The 27,267-nt window shown below is 37.3% G+C and overlaps 1 long non-coding RNA gene across 1 annotated transcript in view; it reads right to left on the reverse strand.

The window, feature by feature from the left end:
- Nucleotides 1-452: 452 nt before the first annotated feature.
- Nucleotides 453-27,267, reverse strand: part of Gm16070 (predicted gene 16070) — a 51,620-nt gene continuing 24,805 nt past the window's right edge. The window contains exons 6-7 of the long non-coding RNA NR_130314.1: nt 21,422-21,579; nt 453-1,530 (exon numbers count right to left, since the gene is read on the reverse strand). This is a non-coding gene — a long non-coding RNA (predicted gene 16070). The remainder of the gene's footprint in view (nt 1,531-21,421; nt 21,580-27,267) is intronic.

Here is a 27,267-nt window from a genome sequence, read left to right on the forward strand (position 1 = left end):
ACGTATACTTTCATGCATGGACAGACTTACATGCACACACTCACACACACATACACCCTCATACTCAGACATACTCACATAAACTTACACATACATACACAACCTTACAGGTACACACACCCATACACTCACCAACATACATAAAATTCAGTGGCATTTTACATAACATTGCTAAATTTTAGTTAAGAATGTTCTTCAATCTTTTTTAGTATATATTTGGGAAGAGTGATACTTTAAAAAAATCTCAAATATTAAATAAAAATTACAAAAAAGGATTAATGGGTTTCTACTTCCCTCTGTCATCAAAGATTTTCTCCTTCCCAGGGTCTTTCTTATGCACCAAACATTTCTTTGAACATTGTCATATATCTAGGTTTGTATAACTGTGGAAAGTATATATTTGTTGACACTTGAGGAGGCAAAGGAGGCTTAAAACTGATCACAACCAACATGGAAGTAAAAATATGATTTTTGATATTCTCTTTATGGTCCCGAACATATTATTATTCAGAATATTAAGAATAAATATACTGAAAATTTTTCACAAGAGAAGGTGCATTCATTCTTGCACACACATCATTATCCATTTTAAAAGTTCTTGAACATTTTATAGAATTTCTTGAATTTAGATATTTTTAGTTTTAATATTATCACACTTTACCTTAAGTATAATTGTTCATGATCCAAATACTTTACCCTAATGGAAGAAAATTCTGTAAAATTTCACTTCATGTAACTACTAAATCCAGAGTCAAAACTAAATACAGAAGAATGCCAGAAAATTAATCACTTAAACAGAAGTTCCTCTAGTTTAACTTTATACACGAGATGCAAACAACCACTCTAAGATAGCATAGTGGGCATTTTTCAGGCTCTTAGCTGGAAGCATATACTAATGTCATACAAGCATGGGCCTGATCCCCATGAAAGCAGAGGCAGCTGATTGAAAAGCAGTTAGAAATGAACATGAACATCTGAACAAGAGCTATAAGCATTTATAGTAATAAGATTATCACAAACATTTAAACACTTCTTTCTGACTTTGAGACATGGGTTATTAAAGTTATAAGAATTAACAAACCATTGTCCCCAGTCTTGACTAAGATCAGAGCCCATAGACTTCCAAAGACTTCAGTTTAAGCTGCATAAGCAGATTCTAAGGCAGAGTGCCTGTGATCACACTCATCATTGAAAAATACACTACATGGTTGCCTGCTTGTTTATATGGTCATTTTCTGTTTCCTGCTCCTCAGTGCAGGCTTTATGGCAAACCTTAACCTGTCTTCTCAGTGCTACAGAGAGACCACACATGATACAAATCAACATTTCAGAAAGTGTTTGTAAAACACTACAGTAGGGACTAGGATGATGGCTCGGTCAGAAAAGTGCTTGTCAGTTGAGCATGCATTTAGAGTTCAAAATTCCAGCATCCACATAAAGAAGCTGCATATGGAAGCTGTTACCAGTTGTCTCAACACTGGGCAGGCAGGGTCTGCTGCATCCTTAGATTTCTCTGGCTAATGAGGCTAGCTGAATTAGGGAGAAAGACACTCAACATTAAACTCATGCTGACATATACATGTGCATCTATGAGGGCCATTTATACTTGAACATTCATTCACACATATACACACAAAACATGCAAGCACATTCATAAACAGCAAAATAAAATTAATCAAGTTGTACTTAGTAGCTTGAGCTATTTGCCCTTCCACCTTTCTGGTCTTGATAAGACTTAACATTTATTTTAGTTAAAATGTGGACACTATATATAATAAATATAAACAGAAAACAATAAAAGCCCATGTTTCCTACAGAACTTATTATTTAGAGCCATTATTAGTCATGTTAGTGATAAATCTTCATTTTTCTTTGGAAATATGGCCAGGAGTAGATTTCTTGTGTCTGCTGGATAACTCACACCTATGCACATATGAACATCACTAAGTGGACTCAGTGGGTTAAATAAATAAACAAACAAATAAATATAACAAGGGCGTTAATTTGGTATTGATATGTATTAGGAGGGGTCTTGGAGGTATGAAGAGATAGAGGAAGATGGATATCAAGATATATTGCACGTGTATGAAATTTCAAAATAATAAAAACTATCATTTTTAATAAAAAAGTTTCTTGAATATTTCCTTAACCCCACCATTCTTTTTTCTTGTTTCTTGCAACTTGTCTAATTCACCAAACAGTACAGTAATGGATATGCGGTAAAAAGTTAAGTTGAGTCCTGCTTTACAGAGCATAATACTGAAATTCTCCCACAGTGGCTGGAGTCCTCTGTGCTGGTGCATTATGCTCTATGTTTGTTTAGATAAGAATAACTGTGTAGATTTCCTCTAGTTTTTTTCTTTTTTTTTATCTCTATTATCAGTATTCTCTTTGTTTGAAACATCATTATTCTCCTATCCCCCGTTTTCTCCCCTCTAGAAAATTCAAAGGCACTTGATTAGTAGCATACTTTTATTAAGGAAGCCTTTTCTAGTGTAATAAATACAGACTAGTATAACTCTCAATTGTTAATCTACATCCTTCTGTTTAGAGCCTGTCTGGGCAGCTTTGTGGATCAATATTATAGTTCTAGTTGCAGTCTTGATTGGGTAGTAAAATCAACTACTGCAAGATGTCAAAAATTAAAGGAATGTAAACAGGGTGATAAAGGAGTTGATTCTTGATCTTAGGTATTCTGAGTAGTCTCAGGGTCATTTTGATTTGCATTTTACTGATGACTAAGGATGGTGAACAATTTTTTAGGTGCCTCTTGACCATTTGAGATTCCTCAGTTGAGGATTCTTTGTTTAGTTCTGTATCCCATTTTAAAATAGGATTATTTATTTCTCTGGTGTCTAACTTCTTGAGTTCTTTGTTTATATTGGATATTAGTCCTTTATCATATATAGTGTTGGTACAAATCTTTTTTTCCAATCTGTAGGTTGCCATTTTGTCCTGTTGACAGTGTCCTTTGTCTTACAGAAGCTTTTCAATTATATGAGTGTGCCCTTCCCCCTAGCCTTGAGCAGGCTGGCTCAGACCTGGCTTGCCACAGCCAGCTGGTATTGTCCTGTCACATTTGTGGCTTTCCTCCAAGATAGCACTACCTGCTGAGAAACTGAACCTGTTTTCCTGACACTATCTTGACAAACAACAAGATCCTGGCGTGGTGGGTGATGGGTCACCCCTCCCTCCTTTATAAACTCAGACTCATAAGTAAACATCAGCCTTGATTAGAAAGTTTTGTCTTGGCTTATTATTTCTCTAGCTGCCTTTTCCATGCAAACCCCATCTTTCCTTTCAGGAATTCAGTAACCCATGGCCTCTGGTTCTTTCTGCTTTAAGACTATGCAACAAGTGGTCTGAAAGCAGAAAGAAGGACTGGGGATACACTGTTTTGGTGGGGCTTCACAGAAAACAGAAGAAAATGTATCCTTGCATGGTAAGCAACACACAGTATTAGTGTTAGGGCAACAAATTTCATCTTTTGAAGACTGTTGATCACAAGGATGCAAAAAGGATGCAGGCTAGACTGAGTCAGTGTCAGCCCAACTCTGATATCAGCTATAGGTTGACAGTTGAAAATGGGATTTGAAAATTCTAAACAGGCTTTTGTCCGCAATCAAGAAGTGTATGAGGTGGGAGGAGTAGGGCTTAAAATAATAAAATAAAATGAAATAAAATGAGTAAAATAAAAAAAAAAAGAAGGGGGATGCTAGATATACAAATGACATGAGAAAGAAAGAACAAGAGAGAAGGAAAATGGATGTTGGCGCTCTCCCTGGGACAGAAGGAAATCTGGAGACATCCTGCTTTCTCTCTGGCCCCTCCAGGAAACATTCTTAGTTCTGGTTACGTCAAATTCTTTACCCTCTCTGTATTGTCTGTGTTTGGTGCACCAATCTGTCCACATATGAGTTCATGTCTGTTTTTGTTTCGATGTCTGAATGACTATTGTTCAATGATTCATGTTGAAAGAAAAAATGGTTAAACATTTATCTGCTGACTATCCATCTCTTGATTCAGTCTCAAGTTTCATAGCAGAGGCTGATTAAAGTTGCCTCATACCCTTAGCCAGGAGTCAAGCACAGCAAGAGAGGCCCTGCTAAAAAGCTACTTTTAAAAGGAGTCTGCAGCTCCTTGGTCCTAAGGCAAGTAAGCTGATAGTTGGGTTTTTTCACGAGAAAATTCTCTGCAATTGTGATTATTGGGTTCAGCAAATGACAAAGTGCTTTTTATTTTGAAATTATAGCTAGAAAAGGTAAAAACTTTTTTTTTTCTTTTCCATTTTTTATTATGTATTTAGCTCATTTACATTTCCAATGCTATACCAAAAGTCCCACATAGCCACCCACCCCCACTCCCCTACCCACCCACTCCCCCTTTTTGGCCCTGGCGTTCCCCTGTACTGGGGCATATAAAGTTTGCGTGTCCAATGGGCCTCTCTTTCCAGTGATGGCCGACTAGGCCATCTTTTGATACATATGCAGCTAAAGACAAGAGCTCCGGGGTACTGGTTAGTTCATAATGTTGTTCCACCTATAGGGTTGCAGATCCCTTTAGCTCCTTGGGAACTTTCTCTAGCTCCTCCATTGGGAGCCCTGTGATCCATCCATTAGCTGACTGTGAGCATTCACTTCTGTGTTTGCTAGGCCCCGGCATAGTCTCACAAGAGACAGCTACATCTGGGTCCTTTCTATAAAATCTTGCTAGTGTATGCAATGGTGTCAGCGTTTGGATGCTGATTATGGGGTGGATCCCTGGATATGGCAGTCTCTACATGGTCCATCCTTTCATCTCAGCTCCAAACTTTGTCTCTGTAACTCCTTCCAAGGGTGTTTTGTTCCCAATTCTAAGGAGGGGCATAGTGTCCACACTTCAGTCTTCATTTTTCTTGAGTTTCATGTGTTTAGGAAATTGTATCTTATATCTTGGGTATCCTAGGTTTTGGGCTATTATCCACTTATCAGTGAATACATATTGTGTGAGTTCCTTTGTGAATGTGTTACCTCACTCAGGATGATGCCCTCCAGGTCCATCTATTTGTCTAGGAATTTCATAAATTCATTCTTTTTAATAGCTGAGTAGTACTCCATTGTGTAGATGTACCACATTTTCTGTATCCATTCCTCTGTTGAGGGGCATCTGGGTTCTTTCCAGCTTCTGGCTATTATAAATAAGGCTGCTATGAACATAGTGGAGCATGTGTCCTTCTTACCAGTTGGGGCATCTTCTGGATATATGCCCAGGAGAGGTATTGCTGAATTCTCCGGTAGTACTATGTCCAATTTTCTGAGGAACCACAAGACTGATTTCCAGAGTGGTTGTACAAGCCTGCAATCCCACCAACAATGGAGAAGTGTTCCTCTTTCTCCACATCCACGCCAGCATCTGCTGTCACCTGAATTTTTGATCTTAGCCATTCTGACTGGTGTGAGGTGGAATCTCAGGGTTGTTTTGATTTGCATTTCCCTGATGATTAAGGATGTTGAACATTTTTTCAGGTGTTTCTCTGCCATTCGGTATTCCTCAGGTGAGAATTCTTTGTTCAGTTCTGAGCCCCATTTTTTAATGGGGTTTTTTGATTTTCTGAAGTCCACCTTCTTGAGTTCTTTATATATGTTGGATATTAGTCCCCTATCTGATTTAGGATAGGTAAAGATCCTTTCCCAATCTGTTGGTGGTCTTTTTGTCTTATTGACGGTGTCTTTTGCCTTGCAGAAACTTTGGAGTTTCATTAGGTCCCATTTGTCAATTCTCGATCTTACAGTACAAGCCATTGCTGTTCTATTCAGGAATTTTTCCCCTGTGCCCATATCTTCAAGGCTTTTCCCCACTTTCTCCTCTATAAGTTTCAGTGTCTCTGGTTTTATGTGAAGTTCCTTGATCCACTAAGATTTGACCTTAGTACAAGGAGATAAGTATGGATCGATTCAGATTCTTCTACATGATAACAACCAGTTGTGCCAGCACCAATTGTTGAAAACGCTGTCTTTCTTCCACTGGATGGTTTTAGCTCCCTTGTCGAAGATCAAGTGACCATAGGTGTGTGGGTTCATTTCTGGGTCTTCAATTCTATTCCATTGGTCTACTTGTCTGTCTCTATACCAGTACCATGCAGTTTTTATCACAATTGCTCTGTAGTAAAGCTTTAGGTCAGGCATGGTGATTCCACCAGAGGTTCTTTTATCCTTGAGAAGAGTTTTTGCTATCTTAGGTTTTTTGTTATTCCAGATGAATTTGCAGATTGCTCTTTCTAATTTGTTGAAGAATTGAGTTGGAATTTTGATGGGGATTGCATTGAATCTGTAGATTGCTTTTGGCATGATAGCCATTTTTACAATGTTGATCCTGCCAATCCATGAGCATGGGAGATCTTTCCATCTTCTGAGACCTTCTTCAATTTCTTTCTTCAGAGACTTGAAGTTTTTATCATACAGATCTTTCACTTCCTTAAGTCAAACCAAGATATTTTATATTATTTGTGACTATTGAGAAGGATGTTGTTTCCCTAATTTCTTTCTCAGCCTGTATATTCTTTGTGTAGAGAAAGGCCATTTACTTGTTTGAGTTAATTTTATATCCAGCTACTTCACCGAAGCTGTTTATCAGGTTTAGGAGTTCTCTGGTGGAATTTTTAGGGTCACTCATATATACTATCATATCATCTGCAAAAAGTGATATTTTGACTTCCTCTTTTCCAATTTGTATCCCCTTGATCTCCTTTTGTTGTAGAATTGCTCTGGCTAATATTTCAAGTACTATGTTGAAAAGGTAGGGAGAAAGTGGGCAGCCTTGTCTAGTTCCTGATTTTAGTGGGATTGCTTCCAGCTTCTCTCCATTTACTTTGATGTTGGCTACTGGTTTGCTGTAGATTGCTTTTATCATGTTTAGGTATGGGCCTTGAATTCCTGATCTTTCCAAGACTTTTATCATGAATGGGTGTTGGATCTTGTCAAATGTTTTTTTCTGCGTCTAACGAGATGATCATGTGGTTTTTGTTTTGAGTTTGTTTATATACTGGATTACATTGATGGATTTTCGTATATTAAACCATCCCTGCATCCCTGGAATAAAGCCTACTTGGTCAGGATGGATGATTGCTTTAATGTGTTCTTGGATTCGGTTAGCGGGAATTTTATTAAAAATTTTTGCATTGATATTCATAAGAGAAGTTGGTCTGAAGTTCTCTATCTTTGTTGGATCTTTCTGTGGTTTAGGTATCAGAGTAATAGTGGCTTCATAAAATGAGTTGGGTAGAGTACCTCCTACTTCTATTTTGTGAAATAGTTTGTGCAGAACTGGAATTAGATCTTCTTTGAAGGTCTGATAGAACTCTGCACTAAACCCGTCTGGTCCTGGGCTTTTTTTGGCTGGGAGACTATTAATAACTGCTTCTATTTCTTTAGGGGATATGGGACTGTTTAGAAGTTCAACTGGATCCTGATTCAACTTTGGTACCTGGTATATGTCCAGAAATTTGTCCATTTCGTCCAGGTTTTCCAGTTTTGTTGAGTATAGCCTTTTGTAGAAGGATCTGATGGTGTTTTGGATTTCTTCAGGATCTGTTGTTATGTCTCCCTTTTCATTTCTGATTTTGTTAATTAGGATTTTGTCCCTGTGCCCTCTAGTGAGTCTAGCTAAGGGTTTATCTATCTTGTTGATTTTCTCAAAGAACCAACTCCTCATTTGTTTAATTCTTTGAATAGTTCTTCTTGTTTCCACTTGGTTGATTTCACCCCTGAGTTTGATTATTTCCTGCCATCTACTCCTCTTGGGTGAATTTGCTTCCTTTTTTTCTAGAGCTTTTAGATGTGTTGTCAAGCTGCTAGTATGTGCTCTCTCCCGTTTCTCCTTGGAGGCACTCAGAGCTATGAGTTTCCCTCTTAGAAATGCTTTCATTGTGTCCCAAAGGTTTGGGTACGTTGTGGCTTCATTTTCATTAAACTCTAAAAAGTCTTTAATTTCTTTCTTTATTCCTTCCTTGACCAAGGTATCATTGAGAAGAGTATTGTTCAGTTTCCACGTGAATGTTGGCTTTCCATTATTTATGTTGTTATTGAAGATCAGTCTTAGGCCATGGTGGTCTGATAGGATACATGGGACAATTTCAATATTTTTGTATCTGTTGAGGCCTGTTTTGTGACCAATTATATGGTCAATTTTGGAGAAGGTCCCGTGAGGTTCTGAGAAGAAGGTATATCCTTTTGTTTTAGGATAAAATGTTCTCTAGATATCTGTCAAGTCCATTTGTTTCATAACTTCTGTTAGTTTCACTGTGTCCCTGTTTAGTTTCTGTTTCCACAATCTGTCCATTGATGAAAGTGGTGTGTTGAAGTCTCCCACTATTATTGTGTGAGGAGCAATGTGTGCTTTGAGCTTTACTAAAGTGTCTTTAATGAATGTGGCTGCCCTTGCATTTGGAGCGTAGATATTCAGAATTGAGAGTTCCTCTTGGAGGATTTTACTTTTGAGGAGTATGAAGTGTCCCTCCTTGTCTTTTTTGATAACTTTGGGTTGGATGTCGATTTTATCCGATATTAGAATGGCTACTCCAGCCTGTTTTTTCAGACCATTTGCTTGGAAAATTGTTTTCCAGCCTTTCACTCTGAGGTAGTGTCTGTCTTTTTCCCTGAGATGGGTTTCCTGTAAGCAGCAGAATGTTGGGTCCTGTTTGTGTAGCCAGTCTGTTATTCTATGTCTTTTTATTGGGTAATTGAGTCCATTGATATTAAGAGATATTAAGGAAAAGTAATTGTTGCTTCCTATTATTTTTGTTGTTAGAGTTGGCATTCTGTTCTTGTGGCTGTCTTCTTTTTGGTTTGTTGAGGGATTACTTTCTTGTTTGTTCTAGGGCGTGATTTCCGTCCTTGTATTGCTTCTTTTCTGTTATTATCCTTTGAAGGGCTGGATTCGTGGAAAGATATTGTGTGAATTTGGTTTTGTTGTGGAATACTTTGGTTTCTCCATCTATGGTAATTGAGAGTTTGGCTGGGTATATTAGCCTTGGCTGGCGTTTGTGTTCTCTTAATGTCTGTATAACATCTGTCCAGGCTCTTCTGGCTTTCATAGTCTCTGGTGAAAAGTCTGGTGTAATTCTGATAGGCCTTCCTTTATATGTTACTTGACCTTTCTCCCTTACTGCTTTTAATACTCTATCTTTATTTAGTGCATTTGTTGTTCTGATTATTATGTGTCGGGAGGAATTTCTTTTCTGGTCCAGTCTATTTGGAGTTCTGTAGGCTTCTTGTATGATCATTGGCATCTCTTTCTTTATGTTTGGGAAGTTTTCTTCAATTATTTTGTTGAAGATATTAGCTGGCCCTTTAAGTTGAAAATCTTCATTCTCATCAATTCCTATTATCCGTAGGTTTGGTCTTCTCATTGTGTCCTGGATTTCCTGGATGTTTTGAGTTAGGATCCTTTTGCATTTTGTATTTTCTTTGACTGTTGTGTCGATGTTCTCTATGGAATCTTCTGCACCTGAGATTCTCTCTTCCATTTCTTGTATTCTGTTGCTGATGCTCGCATCTATGGTTCCAGATCTCTTTCCTAGGTTTTCTATCTCCAGCGTTGCCTCACTTTGGGTTTTCTTTATTGTGTCTACTTCCCTTTTTAGTTCTAGTATGGTTTTGTTCATTTCCATCACCTGTTTGGATGTGTTTTCCTGTTTTTCTTTAAGGACTTCTACCTGTTTGGTTGTGTTTTCCTGCTTTTCTTTAAGGGCCTGTAACTCTTTAGCAGTGCTCTCCTGTAATTCTTTAAGTGACTTATGAAAGTCCTTCTTGATGTCCTCTATCATCATCATGAGAAATGTTTTTAAATCTGGGTCTAGATTTTCGGTTGTGTTGGAGTGCCCAGGACTAGGTGAGGTGGGAGTGCTGAGTTCTGATGATGGTGAGTGGTCTTGATTTCTGTTAGTAGGAGACTTACGTTTGCCTTTAGCCATCTGGTTATCTCTGAAGCTAGCTGTTATAGTTGTCTCTTTTAAGAGCTTGTTCTTCAGGTGACTCTGTTAGCCTCTATAAGCAGTCTGGGAGGGTAGCTGTCTCCTTAGTTTGAGTGGGCAGAGTATTCTCTGCAGGCAAGCTCTCTTCTTGCAGGGAAGGTACCCAGATATCTGGTGTTCGAACTGGACTCCTGGCAGGAGTTGTGTTCCACTCACTAGAGGTCTTAGGATCCCGTGGGGAATCCTGTGTGGGCCACTGAGGGTGTCGGGCAACTCCGCTGGCAAGGTATCTCGGGGCTCGAGTGGAGCGGAAGGGGCTTGTGCCCCAGGTCAGGCCCGGGTAGTCTGCTTCCCTATGTACCGCAGTCTCAGGTTCTGCGCGATTGGATTGGGGCAGGGGCTGTGTTCCACTCACCAGAGGTCTTAGGATCCCGTGGGGAATCCTGTGTGGGCCCTTGCAGGTGTCGGGCGCCTCTGCTGGCAAGGTACCTCGGGGCTCGAGTGGAGTGCAAGGGGCTTGTGCCCCAGGTCAGGCCTGGGTGGTCCGCTTCCCTATTTACCGCAGTCTCAGGTTCTGCGCGATTGGATTGGGGCAGGGGCTGTGTTCCACTCACCAGAGGTTTTAGGATCCCGTGGGGAATCCTGTGTGGGCCCTTGCGGGTGTTGGGCGAGACTCCAGGTAAAAACTTTTTGATTGGTCTAAATTTATATGATTCATGTAGCTGCTTCATTTGGTTTCCGATTGGTCTTAAAGGTGTAAATATGCTCTGCATGTCTTGGTCTTAGACTATTAACTTATAAGTTATTGAGTATGATTAAAAAGGTGTAACATTGGTAACAAGAAAGTTAGCTTAAAACTGGAAACTCAGGGTTGGAGTCATTCTAAACAGCAACAGGTGGAATGAACCTGCCCAGGAAACTAGACCTCTAAAGATACTTCTAAATTGGGATAATATTTTATGTAATTCTTATTCTAGAAACTTATAAAGGATAAGATTTAAAACAATGTTTCTTTAATGAAGCATTAAAAGTTGCACTGTCATGTATTCATATAAACGAATTGGCAGCCAAACTTCATAACATGAAAGTGATGATTTTTGTATTGATTTTAAAGAGAATAAATTGTTTAAAATTGGGTTTTGCTCTCCAAAAATTGTGGTTATACCTTAATATTGCAAAAGAAACTTAAAAAAATTATAGTTAAAATTGCCAGTGTTCCACTGACTGCAGTTTGCAGTTTGATCTCAAGTTTAGGATTTTTAACTCACCCATATATTGTAATTAGGATGACTACAAAAGTAATCATCTTATGAGAGCGCTAATGTAGCTTACAGCAGCAATTCGGGAATACAAAGCAAAGCCAGACTTATCTGGATATATTCATCTTTGTGCAGAAATTGGACCCTCGTACAATGAGTTTGGCTAGGGTTGCTGCCTTGCAGAGGACTGGAGTACAAGCAATGCTTTCACAGCACTAAGGTTATAAGGAATGTTTTAAGCACAAATCATCTTAAGAAAGACTGTCCAAAAATTGGAGGCATAGACAGTCGAATTGGTCCCCTGGAATCTGTCCTCACTGCAGGAGAGATAATCTTTGGGCCAGGACTCAGTCAGTATGCTCAGATTAAGAACTATTTACATTTGAGTTAATGCAAAGCTCAAAGCAGCCTCAGTGAAGCTTGTGTGGTGTTTCTTTTGTTTTGCAAACCTTGCCTTTTAGAAGTTTTTGGGACCTTGACTCTCCTTGCCTTTGGGGACTTATTTTAAGCCAAAACAACACTATTACAGATCTATCCAGGGGTTGTTCAAAATAAACTTTAATCTTAAGATTTATGAAAGTTCAGTGAGGTTGTGGAACTTCTAAGAGCATTACAATCTCGCCTGCCTACTCCATATAGAATTATTATGGATTTGGAAGATTGTTTTTTTCCTTTACATCCTGATAATTGTAAAGGGTTTGCTTTTAGTGAGCTTGTGTTCATTAGAAAGTTTTGCCTCTTGGTATGGCTAATAGCCTTACATTATGTAAGAAAGTTTTTTGGTGTTTGTTTGTTTGTTTGTTTTTTCTTTTTCTTTTTTTCTTTTTTTGTCTCTGCTTCAATACAAGAAGCTAGGACTTTGAATCTTTCAGTGTGTATTGTTTCTTATATGGAAAGTATTTTATTAGCTAATGCCTCTGAAGGGAAGGGAAGTTTATTACAAATCTTTCCTCTTAAACAACTAGTGATAAAGTTTTGGGGAGTAGCTGTTGCTCCAGAAAAGATTCAGGGGCAATATCTTTTTAATACTTAGGGCCTCGGTTATATCCTAAAAAATTGTGGCACAGAAAATTCAAGAAAGAAAAGATGATTTGTGTACTTCAAATTGTTTTTAAAGGCTTCCAGGTGTTAATTGGCTAAGACCTCACCTTAAGCTCACCACAGGAGGACTTAAGCCTTTGTTGAATGTTATTAAGGGAGATACAAATTAATTGGTGAAAAACAAAAAGCTTTGCAGAAAGTAGAGGAAGCTTTTGTAATCAATTGTTATCAATTGTAATCAATAGTAATCAAATATTAGCAGTGTATTCTAGTTACTCTTATTCACTGTGCCCACAACAATTCTTTGGCAAAAGAGAGCATTAACGTGAAAACATCTTTCTTCATCTTCAAGTAAAGTTTTAACATCCTTTTATGAATTTGTTGTGGTGTTAATAAAGAATTGTAAGATAAAATCATGAAGATATTTTTGAAAAAAAAATCTTAAAAACCTGATAAGACATCTGTTCCTTGTTTCAAACAGCAATTAAATTGGTTATTGCAGAATATTGATATTTGGCCTATTGTATACCAATCTTTTTAGGTAAAGTTGATAATCATTATCCAAAAGGTAAGTTGTTAAAACTGCTTCTATGCCTGCTTTTTTATTTTCTGTAAATTTATGCATGCATGTATACCATGAAAAATACATCTACTGTATTTATAAACAGCCCTTCTAAAGGAAATACAGGGACAAAGAGTGGAGCAGAGTCTGAAGGAAAAGTCATCGGGAGACTGCCCCACTTAGGGATCCATCCCATCTGCAGACACCAACCTCAGACACTACTGAGGATGCCAAGAAGTGTTTGCTGACTGGAGCTTGGTAGACTGTTTCCTGAGACTTTCTTCCAGCAGCTGAGTAAAACAGATGGGGATGCACACAGCCAACCATAGAACTGAGCACTGGGAACACTATGGAAGAGTTAGGGGTAAGACTGAAGGAGTTGAAGGGGTTTGTAACCCCATAAGAAGAAGAACAACAATATCAACCAGACCCCCCACCCCCAAACTCCCAGGGACTAAACCATCAAGAAAAGAATGCTAGGGCAGTGAGGCAGGTTTGGGTGGGTGGACAGGGGAGGTTCTTAATAGAAGCATGGGGGAGAGGATGGGACAGGGGGTTTGTGGAGGCGAAACCAGGAAATAGGATAACATTTGAAATGTGAATAAATAAAATAACCTTAAAAAAAGGAGTTAATGATTCTAGGAGTTCTGTCTTCAGATAGTTAACATAAGTAATTTATCTCTAAATAGAAGCATTATTTTGAATAAGGCTTTATATTAAAGTTATGCTGTATATATATTTATGAGTTTAATTTCAATAAGCATCATCTTTCCAATTATCATCTTTTTACATTTAGGTCAGGGATGGTGATTCCCCAAGAGGTTCTTTTATTGTTGAGAAGAGTTTTTGCTATCCTAGTTTTTTTGTTATTTCAGATGAATTTGCAAATTGCCCATTCTAACTCTGTGAAGAAAGAAGTTTGAATTTTGATAGGAATTGCATTGAATCTGTAGATTGCTTTTGGCAAGATAGCCATTTTGACTATATTAATCCTGCCAATACACGAGAATGGGAGATTTTTCATCTTTTGAGTTCTTCTTTGATTTCTTTCTTTAGAGACTTGAAGTTCTTATCATACAGATCTTTGACTTCTTTAGTTAGTCACACCGAGGTGTTTTTAAATATTTGTTTCTATTGTGAAGGGTGTTGTTTCTTTAATTTCTTTCTCTGCCTGTTTATCCTTTGTGTAGAGAAAGGCCACTGATTTGTTTGAGTTAATTTTATATCCAGATACTGAAGCTGTTTATCAGGTTTAGGAGTTCTCTGGTGGAACTTTTAGGTTACTTATATATACTATCTTGTCATCTGCAAATGACTTCTTCCTTTCCAATTTGTATCCCCCTGATCTCCTTTTGTTTTCTAATTGCTCTGGCTAGGAATTCAAATACTATATTGAATAGGTAGGGATAAAGTGGGCAGCCTTGTCCAGTCCCTGATTTTAGTGGGATTGCTTCTAGTTTCTCACCATTTAGTTTGATGTTGGCTACTGGTTTGCTGTATATTGCTTTTATTATGTTTAGGTATGATCCTTGAATTCCTGATCTTTCCAAGACTTTTATCATGAAGAGGTGTTGGATTTTGCCAAATGCTTTCTCAGCACCCAAGGAGATGATCATGTGGCTTTTGTCTTTGAGTTTGTTTATGTAGTGGATTACATTGATGAATTTCCATATATTAAACTATCCCTGCATCCCTGGGATGAAGCCTACTTTTTCATGATGAATGATCATTTTAATGTGTTCTTGCATTCAGTTTGTGAGGATTTTATTGAGTATGTGGCATCCATATTCATAAGGGAAATTGGTGTGAAGTTCTCTTTCTTTGTTGGGTGTTTATGTAGTTTCGGTATCAGAGTAATTATGGCTTGATAGAATGAATTGGTTAGAGTAACTTCTCTTTCTATTTTGTAAAATAATTTGAGGAGAATTGGAATTAAGTCTTCTTTGAAGGTCTGATAGAACTCTGTACTAAACCCATCTGGTCCTGTGATTATTATTATTACTATTATTATTATTACTATTATTATTTTAGTTGGGAGACTATTAATGACTGCTTCAATTTCTTTAGGGCAAATGGAACTGTTTAGATCATTAATTTGATCCTGTTTTAATTTTGGTACCTGGTATCTGTCTAGGAAATTGTCCATTTAATTCAGATTTTCTATTTTTGTTGAGTATAGCCTTTTGTGGATGTTTTGGAATTTCAGGTTCTGTTGTTATGTCTCCTTTTTCATTTCTGATTTTGTTAATTAGGACACTGTCACTGTGCCCTCTAGTGAGTCTGGCTAAGGGTTTATCTATATTGTTGATTTTCTCAAAGAACCAGCTCCTGGTTTGGCTGATTCTTTGAATAGTTCTTTTCTTTTCCACTTGGTTGATTTCAGCCCTAAGTTTGATTATTTCCTGCCATCTCCTCCTCTTGGGTGAATTTGCTTTCTTTTGTTCTAGAGCTTTTAGGTGTGCTGTCAGGCTGCTAGTGTATGTTCTCTCTAGTTTATTTTTGGAGTCACTCAGGGCTATAAGATTTCCTCTTAGGAGTGCTTTCATTGTGTCCCATTAGTTTGGGTATGTTGTGGCTTCATTTTCATTAAACTCTAAAAAGTCTTTAATGTCTTTCTTTATTTCTTCCTTGACCAAGTTATCATTGAGTAGAGTGTTTTTCAGCTTTCATATGAATGTTGGCTTTCTCTTATTTATGTTGTTATTGTAGATAAGCTTTAGACTTGGTGATCTGATAGGATACATGAGATAATTTCAATATTTTTATATCTGTTGACGCCTGTTTTATGACCAATTATATGGTCAATTTTGGAGAAGGTACCATGAGGTGCTGAGAAGAAGGTATATCATTTTGTTTTAGGATAAAATGTTCTGTAGATTTCTGTTAAAATCATTTGTTTCATAACTTCTGTTAGTTTCAATGTGTCTCTGTTTAGTTTCTGTTTCCAGGATCTTTTGAATGATGAGAATAGTGTGTTGAAATCTCCCATTATTCTTGTGTGAGGTGCAATGTGTTCTTTGAACTTTACTAAAGTTTCCTTAATGAATGTGGATGCCCTTTTATTTGCAGCATAGATATTCAGAATTGAGAGTTCATTTTTGGAAGATTTTACCTTTGATTATTATGAGGTGCTCCTCTTTGTCTTTTTTGAAAACTTTGGGGTGGAAGTTGATTTTATTCGATATTAGAATGGCTACTCCAGCGTGTTTCTTTGGACCATTTGCTTGGAAAACTGTTTTCCAGTCTTTTACTCTGAGGTAGTGTCTGTCTTTGTCCCTGGGGTGGTTTCCTGTATGCAGAAAAATGTTGGGTCCTGTTTATGTAGCTAGTCTGTTAGTCTATGTCTTTTTATTCTGGAATTGAGTCCATTGATATTAAGAGGTATTAAGGAAAAGCAATTATTGCTTCCTATTATTTTCGTTTTTAGAGGTGGGGTTCTGTTCTTTTGCTGTCTTCTTTTAGGTTTGTTGGAGGCTTACTTTCTTGCTTTTTCTAGGGCATAACTTCCATCCTTATCTTTTAGTTTTCCCTTTATTATCCTTTCAAAGCCTGGAAATGTGTAAAGATATTGTGTGAATTTGGTTTTGTCATGGAATACCTTGGTTTCTCCATCTATGGTAATTGAAAGTTTTGCTGGGTACAGTAGCCTGGGCTGGTATTTTTGTTCTCTTAGGTTCTGTATATCATCTGTCCAGGATCTTCTGACTTTCATAGACTCTGGTGAGAAGTCTGGTGTAATTCTAATAGGTCTGCATTTATATGTTACTTGACCTTTTTCCCTTATTGTTCTTAATATTCTGTCTTTATTTAGTGCATTTGTTGTTCTGATTATTATGTGTCAGGAGGAATTTCTTTTCTGGTCCAGTGTATTTGAGAGTTCTGTAGGCTTCTTGTATGTTCATGGGCATCTCTTGCTTTAGGTTAGGAAAGTTTTCTTCTATAATTTTGTTGAAGATATTTACTGGCCCTTTAAGTTGAAAATCTTCATTCTCATCTGTACCTATTATCCTCAGCTTTTGTCTTCTTTTTGTGTCCTGGATTTCCTGGATGTTTTGAGTTAGGATCTTTTTGCATTTTCCATTTTCTTTGATTGTTGTGCCGATGTTCTCTATGGAATCTTCTGCACCTGAGCTTCTCTCTTCTATCTCTTGTATTCTGTGGCTGATGCTTGAATCTATGGTTCCTGATTTCTTTCCTAGGATTTCTATCTCCTGAGTAGTCTCCCTTTTGGTTTTCTTTATTGTTTCTACTTCCGTTTTTAAGTCTTTGATTGTTTTGTTCAATTTCATCACTTGTTTGGCTGTGTTTTCTTGTAATTCTTTAAGGGATTTTTGTGTTTCCTCTTTAAAGACTTCTACCTGTTTAGCAGTGTTTTCCTGTAATTCTTTAAGGACTTCTACCTGTTTAGCAGTGTTCTCCTGTATTTCTTTTAGTGAGTTATTAATGCCCTTCTTAAAATCCTCTACCAGCATCATGAGATTTGATTTTAAATCTGTGTCTTTCTTTTCAGGTGTGTTTGGGTATCCATGACTCGTTATGGTGGGCATAGTGGGTTCTGATGATTTCCAGTGGTCTAGGTTTCTGTTAGTAAGATTCTTAAGTTTGCCTTTCACCATCTGGTAATCTCTTGTGTTAGATGTTCTGGCTGTCTCTGGCTGGAAGTTGTTCCTCCTGTGATTCTGTTAGCCTCTGTCAGCACTCCTTGGAGCCCAACTCTCTCCTGAGTCCCAGCGGTTAGAGCAGTCTCTGCAGGCAAACTCTCCTCCTGCAGGGAAGATGCCCAGAATTCTGGAGCTCAGATCCACCTCTTGAGTCCCGAGGTCAGAGCCCTCCCTGGAAGAAGACTCTCCTCTGGCAAGGAAGGTGCCCAGATTTCTGGGTCTCAGCTCTGCCTCCTGGCTAAGGATGAAGGCCTGAAGGGATCCTTTCTAAGAAGCTCTTTTGCTTCTGCCACCCAGGTGCTCTCCTGTGTAGACTGGTTTCAGTGATCCCAAGATCCTGGGTGTGCTAGTGCCTGCCCAATTCACACCCAAGATGGCATGGGGCTGGCCCTGATGGAAAGAATCCCAGCCGGTTGGTGGGTGTTGTTTCTTTGTCCCTGTTCCTGCTGGTACAAGATCCTTTGGGATTCTTTGGAACAGATATTGTATTCCATTCTCTCCAGTGATCCCAAGATCCAGTGTGTGCTAGGGCGCCTATGGCGTAGAGAGTCCTCTGGGGACCTTGGGACCCTCTGTCATTAGCGCTGAAGATGACAATGTACTCTTAATTAAAAGATATATCAACCTTCTCCAGTATCTTATAAAATATTCATATATTCACTGAAAGTACTTTATAAGGAACACATATTTATAATCTACACTGAATTAAATGAGTTTTACTATATCTGCTTTGTAAACAGTCCCTTCTGTTTATCTATTTATTATTTCTCTGTCTTATTTTTTAAATTTGATTAATGCAGACATCTGTGTACCTCTCTGTAAATAATTCCACATTCTGATATTAATTACAATGTAAACTTAGCTTAATCTGATGGAAGATTTACTATCAGTAAGTTAAAGATCTGTGACAATGAGAATGACATTTGAGAAGTGCTGTCATTCAAGAATTAGAATTGTTAGCAATCCTATTCCTATTGAGGTATATAGCTTCATAGAGAGACATCTTTCATTTCCAGGAAACTGTCATTGATTTTTAACCCAAAGTAAGTCTTTTGCCCATGTTTTGTTTGTTTGTTTGTTTAATTTCACAGAAGTGGCAGCCAGCATGCACTCTGTATGCTGTCAGTCCTCTTGGTGTTGCGGATTAACTTATGTTGTTTTATCAATAGTTGATTCTTCACCCACTTCTAAGTGTTATTCCATTATTTGATTGTATCAGTTTGTTTATATAGTTTCTGTGGATTGAAACTCAGGCTGTTTCCAGTGTTTGTATATTTGTGTAGAGCTGCAATCACCCACTTCACAGAAAAAGGCATATTAATAATGAACAAAATGTAAGCATTTTAAATTTTATATGGAGTAAAGGATGGAGGGGAAGCAGTGAGGGAGGTAGAGGAAAGAAACGTTACTTTAACAACCTCATTTTTAACTCCATTGTGAAACAGCACTGTTTTATTTCATTTTTTAGTGAAATGAAATTAAAAAGAAAAGCATATGTTTATAGTTAACAAGAAGCTCCTGCCCCTGGCAAACTAAGGTCACATCTTTCAAACACCTCAGGAATAGAAGCAGATAAAGTTTACACTGGTAGCCAAGGCAGAGATGGACATGAGAACCCAGAAGGTCAGAGTTACCACTATTGCTTGAATCAACAGGATTATGTCTAAGAACGAATGAGCAAATCTAGGTAGTAAGAAAATGATCCCTTGTATTCTAAAAGGGAAAGTCAATTTAATTTTTTTAAATACTTTTCATGAATGGAGAGACATTAAAAGAGATGCTGGTGCTCCTTTCCCCTTCTCCCTCTCTGTCACTATCTATTCTTCCCTCCATCCCTCTTTTCCTCTCCTTCTACCTTATTGAAGTAATCAGCAGACTTCCTTGGTTTTCTGAAAAATAAAAACACAGATTTACCAGAACTTGCATGATCACTAAGCAAGTTTAAACTTAAGAAAATTTACCTTTGGGGCTGGGGAGATAGCTAAACATAGGCACAATTGTTCCTCTCTCAGAGGACCCAGGTTTGATTCCAGGCACCCACATGACAGCACATAACTGCATGTAACTCAAGTATCATGGTATCTCAAGCCTTCTGTTCTGCACATGCACCAGGCACACTATGCATATGTAGGTATGCAGAGAAACTTGAATATAAACATAAAGTAAATCTTTGTAAGAACAATCTAACCTGACTATCATGACTATGAAACACAGGCTAAGAATAAATATTATGTGATTTTCCAGGCCACACATACTTTTCTCTTTTCAAGTTTGAATGTGAATGAAACCTTTTTGTCAAAAAATGTAACATTGTTACAAATGATATTTGTATGCCTTGCCATTGAGTAAACACCCTGCTGTAATTTTTCAGATTATAAAGTCTTTTTAAGATACCAAGGAAGTCAGTGAGTTCTGTACATGTCTGTAGTCATGCAAAACAATTTAGCTATTGTATCTGTGTCTTGAGAACTGCTAGCAATTCTCTCTATTCAACTAGAATCAACCGAAATATCAGGTCACTAGTTTTCTCACATCTCTTTAAAAACTGGCAATGGCCCAGGCCCAGTGAACTCATAATGCCCCTGCCTACTAATGATGTATCCTTTGACATTGTTTTACTTTAAAATCTAAAAGCAGTCTCCATAGCCACTGCTTCTTTACTGCAGTGAGGGGATATGCTATCTAGACCCCTAGCTGCAATTTGGGATTTCATTATGGAGGTCATATACTACAGTGTGGCAGTTGGGTTAAATTTGGCAATAGTAATCGGTTTCTCAACACACAGGAACCAAAAATTCATTCAAAAATCAATGTGCAATCATGAGGTGTTTTTGCCTATGAGCTATCATGTTTGTTCACTGCAGCCTAGGTTGTAATCACATAACATTTGTAATTTGCAATGTGCAAGCACTTGCACTGTGTAATACCAGCAAACACTCTCCCAAACCTTCAGTGCAGACTCAGGACTGCAGTGTGTTCTGAATTAAGTGTGTTACTGTCCATACACACTTCTGCAATTAGAGGAACAATTTCATTAGCTGTCAAAGATTTCTTTACATGAAATCAAAGTAACGGCTGCAGTATTGTACATCAATGCTTTGTTAATACTTATAGGTTGTTAGTGTTGGCTAAAAGTTTATAAATATAAATTGCAATGTCAGGGTTAACTACAACAAATGTAAGATTGAAATCTAAATACTATACAGATAAAAATAATCTAAAAGAAACATTTAATTTTTATATAATTAACAGTTAGTATCCTATTTAGGGGAGAGAATGGGCCACATTAAAAAACATATCAAGTCACATATATATCTTTCAAGTACTTTGTTAGAATTCTTCATAGGTGAAAATCTATATGGCTTAGACCCTTTCTTTTTTATAAAAATGAAAATCTTTTGTGTAGCTTTTACTTATGCTAATATTTAAGCATGCAAATACTACATGCAATAAAGAAAAGTCATGGTCATAAATTAATAGAAGTATTTACTTTTAATGATGATTCTGAGTAAAGGGATTCTTTTTAAATTCAGATTTGTACTGTCATGGTGACATCAGCTCTCTCATATTCAAATCACATGTAATACTAGTTGATTTATACTTCAACAGTGATTAGGAACTTTTTCAAAGTTTGTTGATTATTGGCTCATTCTGAGGAATGGAGAGGATACAGGATAGTTTGGTAAAAGGAATATAAGTGAATGCTATTTATGATTGATTTTATTGATGATTAATATCCCAATAATTTTAATTTGGCCATTTAATAATTAATAATTAACTTGACATCTTCCTTATAATACTGATGAGAAATAAAATAATACATATTTTAAATATTAAGCTATATGTTACAAAATTGAGGTTGTTAATTCATTAAGAAAAAAAATGCTGATTTGGGCTCACAGATTGAAGGTTTTCATCCATGGTTTAGAAAAAAAGAAAACCTACTCACCTCATGGTGAGACAGCAAAATGAAGACGAGATCTTCTGCAGTTTCAATACTAACTTCAGGCCATCCCCAGTGACAGGGCACCTTCCATGAGTCCCTAATGAAGTTAGAATCACTTTCCAACAACTCTCAGAGCCTTTCTTGATGAGTTATCCAAGCCACTACAAATTGAAACAAAGAAAAAAAAAAGTGTTGTAATCACCTATCTGTTATGGAACTGTTGTCCATACCCATAACTCCAGAATATGGGAGGAAGTGGCAAGAGACTCAGAAGTTCAAAGCCAACCATAGCTACAGAGTCAGCTTGGATTACATGACAGCCCTGTCTCAAAGAAATAAAAGGCATACAAAACAAGTAATGAAATAAAGACTATCTAAAATGACTTTGGAAATCTCTGAGGATCATGTCAGAGAAAATTTTATTAATAATAAAAAAATAAATGCTTTAAATATGATGCTTAACAGAATAGACTGGTTTCCATTATGTTACACATTTAACTGGTTGTTTCATTTGGTGGCTTTATTAATAAACTTTTAAAAATGCCCACATATCCCTTCTGAGAATTTAATATTTCATTCATATAAAGTAAAATCTTAAGTCATTAGTCACATTTCTATTTTATTTTAGTTGCAACAAAACTAAAATGCTACAATAAATTGACATTTTGATAAAACTCCATTTATGAAAACCTCCACTAGATTACTGAATCTATAGCAAAAAGGTTATCATTCTTGTAAAATTGTCTATCATTTTTCATCTCTCTGTCAAATATCAATTTAGTACGTTAAGCTTATTAAAAGTTCTGAACATCATAATTTTAAAAAGTCTCCAAAAGAGTACATATCATTTATTAATCAATGCTTATAAACTTATCATATATGCCTAAAATAATCCACTGAAAAAGTCAGGTCAGTGAAAAAACTCTTTGAGAAATTTGTTGATAAATCAATAATGTTTTCATTATGGATAAATCAAATGCATTAATAATCTAGATGAAATGGAAATTTTCAGGCAAAAAATTTGGTTCATATAATTGCACATTTTAATTTCTATGTTTACTTTTCACTAAACCAAACTTTAATGTAATATAAAATATGGAACAAAACGCTATCAAAATGATTGGAATTTACATCATCAACATTTCAACATTGTTTTGTAACTGCTCTTGTAATCATGCTACTATTTTTCTCCATCGATTCACTATAATTTACAATCTGTTTTATTCTTTATCATCTGGACCTTTGTTATATTAGTAAGATAGTTTTAGAATGCATTAATAAACCTGTAATTTCCAAGCTTTCCTTTAAAGTCATAGAAATAGGGCATGCTTTCCTATACCATTTTCCCTATGTTTCACTGTACAGCCTTCATTTGATCTTGGCTGACTGCCATGCCTTACTGGCAATAATATTTACAATTTGAAATATGTGCCCACCCCCGGCATTCTATTGGATGTGATAATTGATCACATATCTATATGTGATATTTGGAAATCATGGTTGTATTAAAGTACAAAAAAGTCATATTACTTTGTTTTTATGTTTCTTTTGCTTAACTTTCTGTGTGTGTGTGTGTGTGTGTGTGTGTGTGTGGTGGGGCACAAAGAGTGTTAGAGGTCTTAAGCCAGACTCCTGTGACCAAGTTGACTAGTAAGTCAACTGGCCAGAACTGATATCTTCACACTTGTATAAAAAAAAAAAAAAAAAAAAAAAAAAAAAAAAAAAAAAAAACAACAACAAAGGACTAGATTTGTATAAAGAAATATTTTTTTTTTTTTGTCACAATTACTCCTTAGTACAGCTTAAGGTCAGGAATGGTGATTCCACCAGAGGTTCTTTTATTGTTGAGAATAGTTTTTGCTATCCTAGGGTTTTGGGTTTTTTTTTTGTTTTGTTTTGGTTTTTAATTCCAGATGAATTTGCAAATTACCTTTTCTTTTTTTTTTTCTCCTTTTTTTTTTTCCATTTTTTATTAGGTATTTAACTCATTTACATTTCCAATGCTATACCAAAAGTCCCCCATATCCACCCACCCCCACTCCCCTGCCCACCCACTCCCCCTTTTTGGCCCTGGTATTCCCCTGTACTGGGGCATATAAAGTTTGCAAGTCCAATGGGCCTCTCTTTCCAGTGATGGCCGACTAGGCCATCTTTTGATATATATGCAGCTAGAGTCAAGAGCTCCGGGGTACTGGTTAGCTCATAATGTTGTTCCACCTATAGGGTTGCAGATCCCTTTAGCTCCTTGGCTACTTTCTCTAGCTCCTCCATTGGGAGCCCTATGATCCATCCATTAGCTGACTGTGAGCATCCACTTCTGTGTTTGCTGGGCCCCGGCATAGTCTCACAAGAGACAGCTACATCTGCGTCCTTTCAATAAAATCTTGCTAGTGTATGCAATAGTGTCAGCGTTTGGATGCTGATTATGGGGTGGATCCCTGGCTATGGCAGTCTCTACATGGTCCATCCTTTCATCTCAGCTCCAAACTCCGTCTCTGTAACTCCTTCCATGGGTGTTTTGTTCCCAAATCTAAGGAGGGGCATAGTGTCCACACTTCAGTCTTCATTCTCCTTGAGTTTCATGTGTTTAGCAAATTATATCTTATATCTTGGGTATCCTAGGTTTGGGGCTAATATCCACTTATCAGTGAATACATATTGTGTGAGTTTCTTTGTGAATGTGTTACCTCACTCAGGATGATGCCCTCCAGGTTCATCCATTTGGCTAGGAATTTCATAAATTCATTCTTTTTAATAGCTGAGTAGTACTCCATTGTGTAGATGTACCACATTTTCTGTATCCATTCCTCTGTTGAGGGGCATCTAGGTTCTTTCCAGCTTCTGGCTATTATAAATAAGGCTGCTATGAACATAGTGGAGCATGTGTCCTTCTTACCTGTTGGGGCATCTTCTGGATATATGCCCAGGAGAGGTATTGCTGGATCCTCCGGTAGTACTATGTCCAGTTTTCTGAGGAACCGCCAGACTGATTTCCAGAGTGGTTGTACAAGCCTGCACTCCCACCAACAATGGAGGAGTGTTCCTCTTTCTCCACATCCTCGCCAGCATCTGCTGTCACCTGAATTTTTGATCTTAGCCATTCTGACTGGTGTGAGGTGGAATCTCAGGGTTGTTTTGATTTGCATTTCCCTGATGATTAAGGATGTTGAACATTTTTTCAAGTGCTTCTCTGCCATTCGGTATTCCTCAGGTGAGAATTCTTTGTTCAGTTCTGAGCCCCATTTTTTAATGGGGTTATTTGATTTTCTGAAGTCCACCTTCTTGAGTTCTTTATATATGTTGGATATTAGTCCCCTATCTGATTTAGGATAGGTAAAGATCCTTTCCCAATCTGTTGGTGGTCTTTTTGTCTTATTGACGGTGTCTTTTGCCTTGCAGAAACTTTGGAGTTTCATTAGGTCCCATTTGTCGATTCTCGATCTTACAGCACAAGCCATTGCTGTTCTGTTCAGGAATTTTTCCCCTGTGCCCATATCTTCAAGGCTTTTCCCCACTTTCTCCTCTATAAGTTTCAGTGTCTCTGGTTTTATGTGAAGTTCCTTGATCCACTAAGATTTGACCTTAGTACAAGGAGATAAGTATGGATCGATTCGCATTCTTCTACACGATAACAACCAGTTGTGCCAGCACCAATTGTTGAAAATGCTGTCTTTCTTCCACTGGATGGTTTTAGCTCCCTTGTCGAAGATCAAGTGACCATAGGTGTGTGGGTTCATTTCTGGATCTTCAATTCTATTCCATTGGTCTACTTGTCTGTCTCTATACCAGTACCATGCAGTTTTTATCACAATTGCTCTGTAGTAAAGCTTTAGGTCTGGCATGGTGATTCCGCCAGAAGTTCTTTTATCCTTGAGAAGACTTTTTGCTATCCTAGGTTTTTTGTTATTCCAGACAAATTTGCAAATTGCTCCTTCCAATTCGTTGAAGAATTGAGTTGGAATTTTGATGGGGATTGCATTGAATCTGTAGATTGCTTTTGGCAAGATAGCCATTTTTACAATGTTGATCCTGCCAATCCATGAGCATGGGAGATCTTTCCATCTTCTGAGATCTTCTTTAATTTCTTTCTTCAGAGATTTGAAGTTTTTATCATACAGATCTTTCACCTCCTTAGTTAGAGTCACGCCAAGATATTTTATATTATTTGTGACTATAGAGAAGGGTGTTGTTTCCCTAATTTCTTTCTCAGCCTGTTTATTCTTTGTATAGAGAAAGGCCATTGACTTGTTTGAGTTTATTTTATATCCAGCTACTTCACCGAAGCTGTTTATCAGGTTTAGGAGTTCTCTGGTAGAATTTTTAGGGTCACTTATATATACTATCATATCATCTGCAAAAAGTGATATTTTGACTTCCTCTTTTCCAATTTGTATCCCCTTGATCTCCTTTTGTTGTCGAATTGCTCTGGCTAATACTTTAAGTACTATGTTGAAAAGGTAGGGAGAAAGTGGGCAGCCATGTCTAGTCCCTGATTTTAGTGGGATTGCTTCCAGCTTCTCTCCATTTACTTTGATGTTGGCTACTGGTTTGCTGTAGATTGCTTTTATCATGTTTAGGTATGGGCCTTGAATTCCTGATCTTTCCAAAACTTTTATCATGAATGGGTGTTGGATCTTGTCAAATGCTTTTTCTGCATCTAACGAGATGATCATGTGGTTTTTGTCTTTGAGTTTGTTTATATAATGGATTACATTGATGGATTTTCGTATATTAAACCATCCCTGCATCCCTGGAATAAAACCTACTTGGTCAGGATGGATGATTGCTTTAATGTGTTCTTGGATTCGGTTAACGAGAATTTTATTGAGGATTTTTGCATCGATATTCATAAGAGAAATTGGTCTGAAGTTCTCTATCTTTGTTGGATCTTTCTGTGGTTTAGGTATCAGAGTAATAGTGGCTTCATAAAATGAGTTGGGTAGAGTACCTTCTACTTCTATTTTGTGAAATAGTTTGTGCAGAATTGGAATTAGATCTTCTTTGAAGGTCTGATAGAACTCTGCACTAAACCCATCTGGTCCTGGGCTTTTTTTGGTTGGGAGACTATTAATAACTGCTTCTATTTCTTTAGGTGATATGGGACTGTTTAGATGGTCAACTTGATCCTGATTCAACTTTGGTACCTGGTATCTGTCCAGAAATTTGTCCATTTCGTCCAGGTTTTCCAGTTTTGTTGAGTATAGCCTTTTGTAGAAGGATCTGATGGTGTTTTGGATTTCTTCAGGATCTGTTGTTATGTCTCCCTTTTCATTTCTGATTTTGTTAATTAGGATTTTGTCCCTGTGCCTTTTAGTGAGTCTAGCTAAGGGTTTATCTATCTTGTTGATTTTCTCAAAGAACCAACTCCTCGTTTGGTTAATTCTTTGAATAGTTCTTCTTGTTTCCACTTGGTTGATTTCACCCCTGAGTTTGATTATTTCCTGCCATCTACTCCTCTTGGGTGAATTTGCTTCCTTTTTTTCTAGGGCTTTTAGATGTGTTGTCAAGCTGCTAGTATGTGCTGTCTCCCGTTTCTTCTTGGAGGCACTCAGCGCTATGAGTTTCCCTCTTAGAAATGCTTTCATTGTGTCCCATAGGTTTGGGTACGTTGTGGCTTCATTTTCATTAAACTCTAAAAAGTCTTTAATTTCTTTCTTTATTCCTTCCTTGACCAAGGTATCATTGAGAAGAGTGTTATTCAGTTTCCACGTGAATGTTGGCTTTCCATTATTTATGTTGTTATTGAAGATCAGTCTTAGGCCATGGTGGTCTGATAGGATACATGGGACAATTTCAATATTTTTGTATCTATTGAGGCCTGTTTTGTGACCAATTATATGGTCAATTTT

The sequence above is a fragment of the Mus musculus genome, chromosome 1 (genome assembly GCF_000001635.26).
Source record: "Mus musculus strain C57BL/6J chromosome 1, GRCm38.p6 C57BL/6J".
Taxonomy (NCBI): domain Eukaryota; kingdom Metazoa; phylum Chordata; class Mammalia; order Rodentia; family Muridae; genus Mus; species Mus musculus.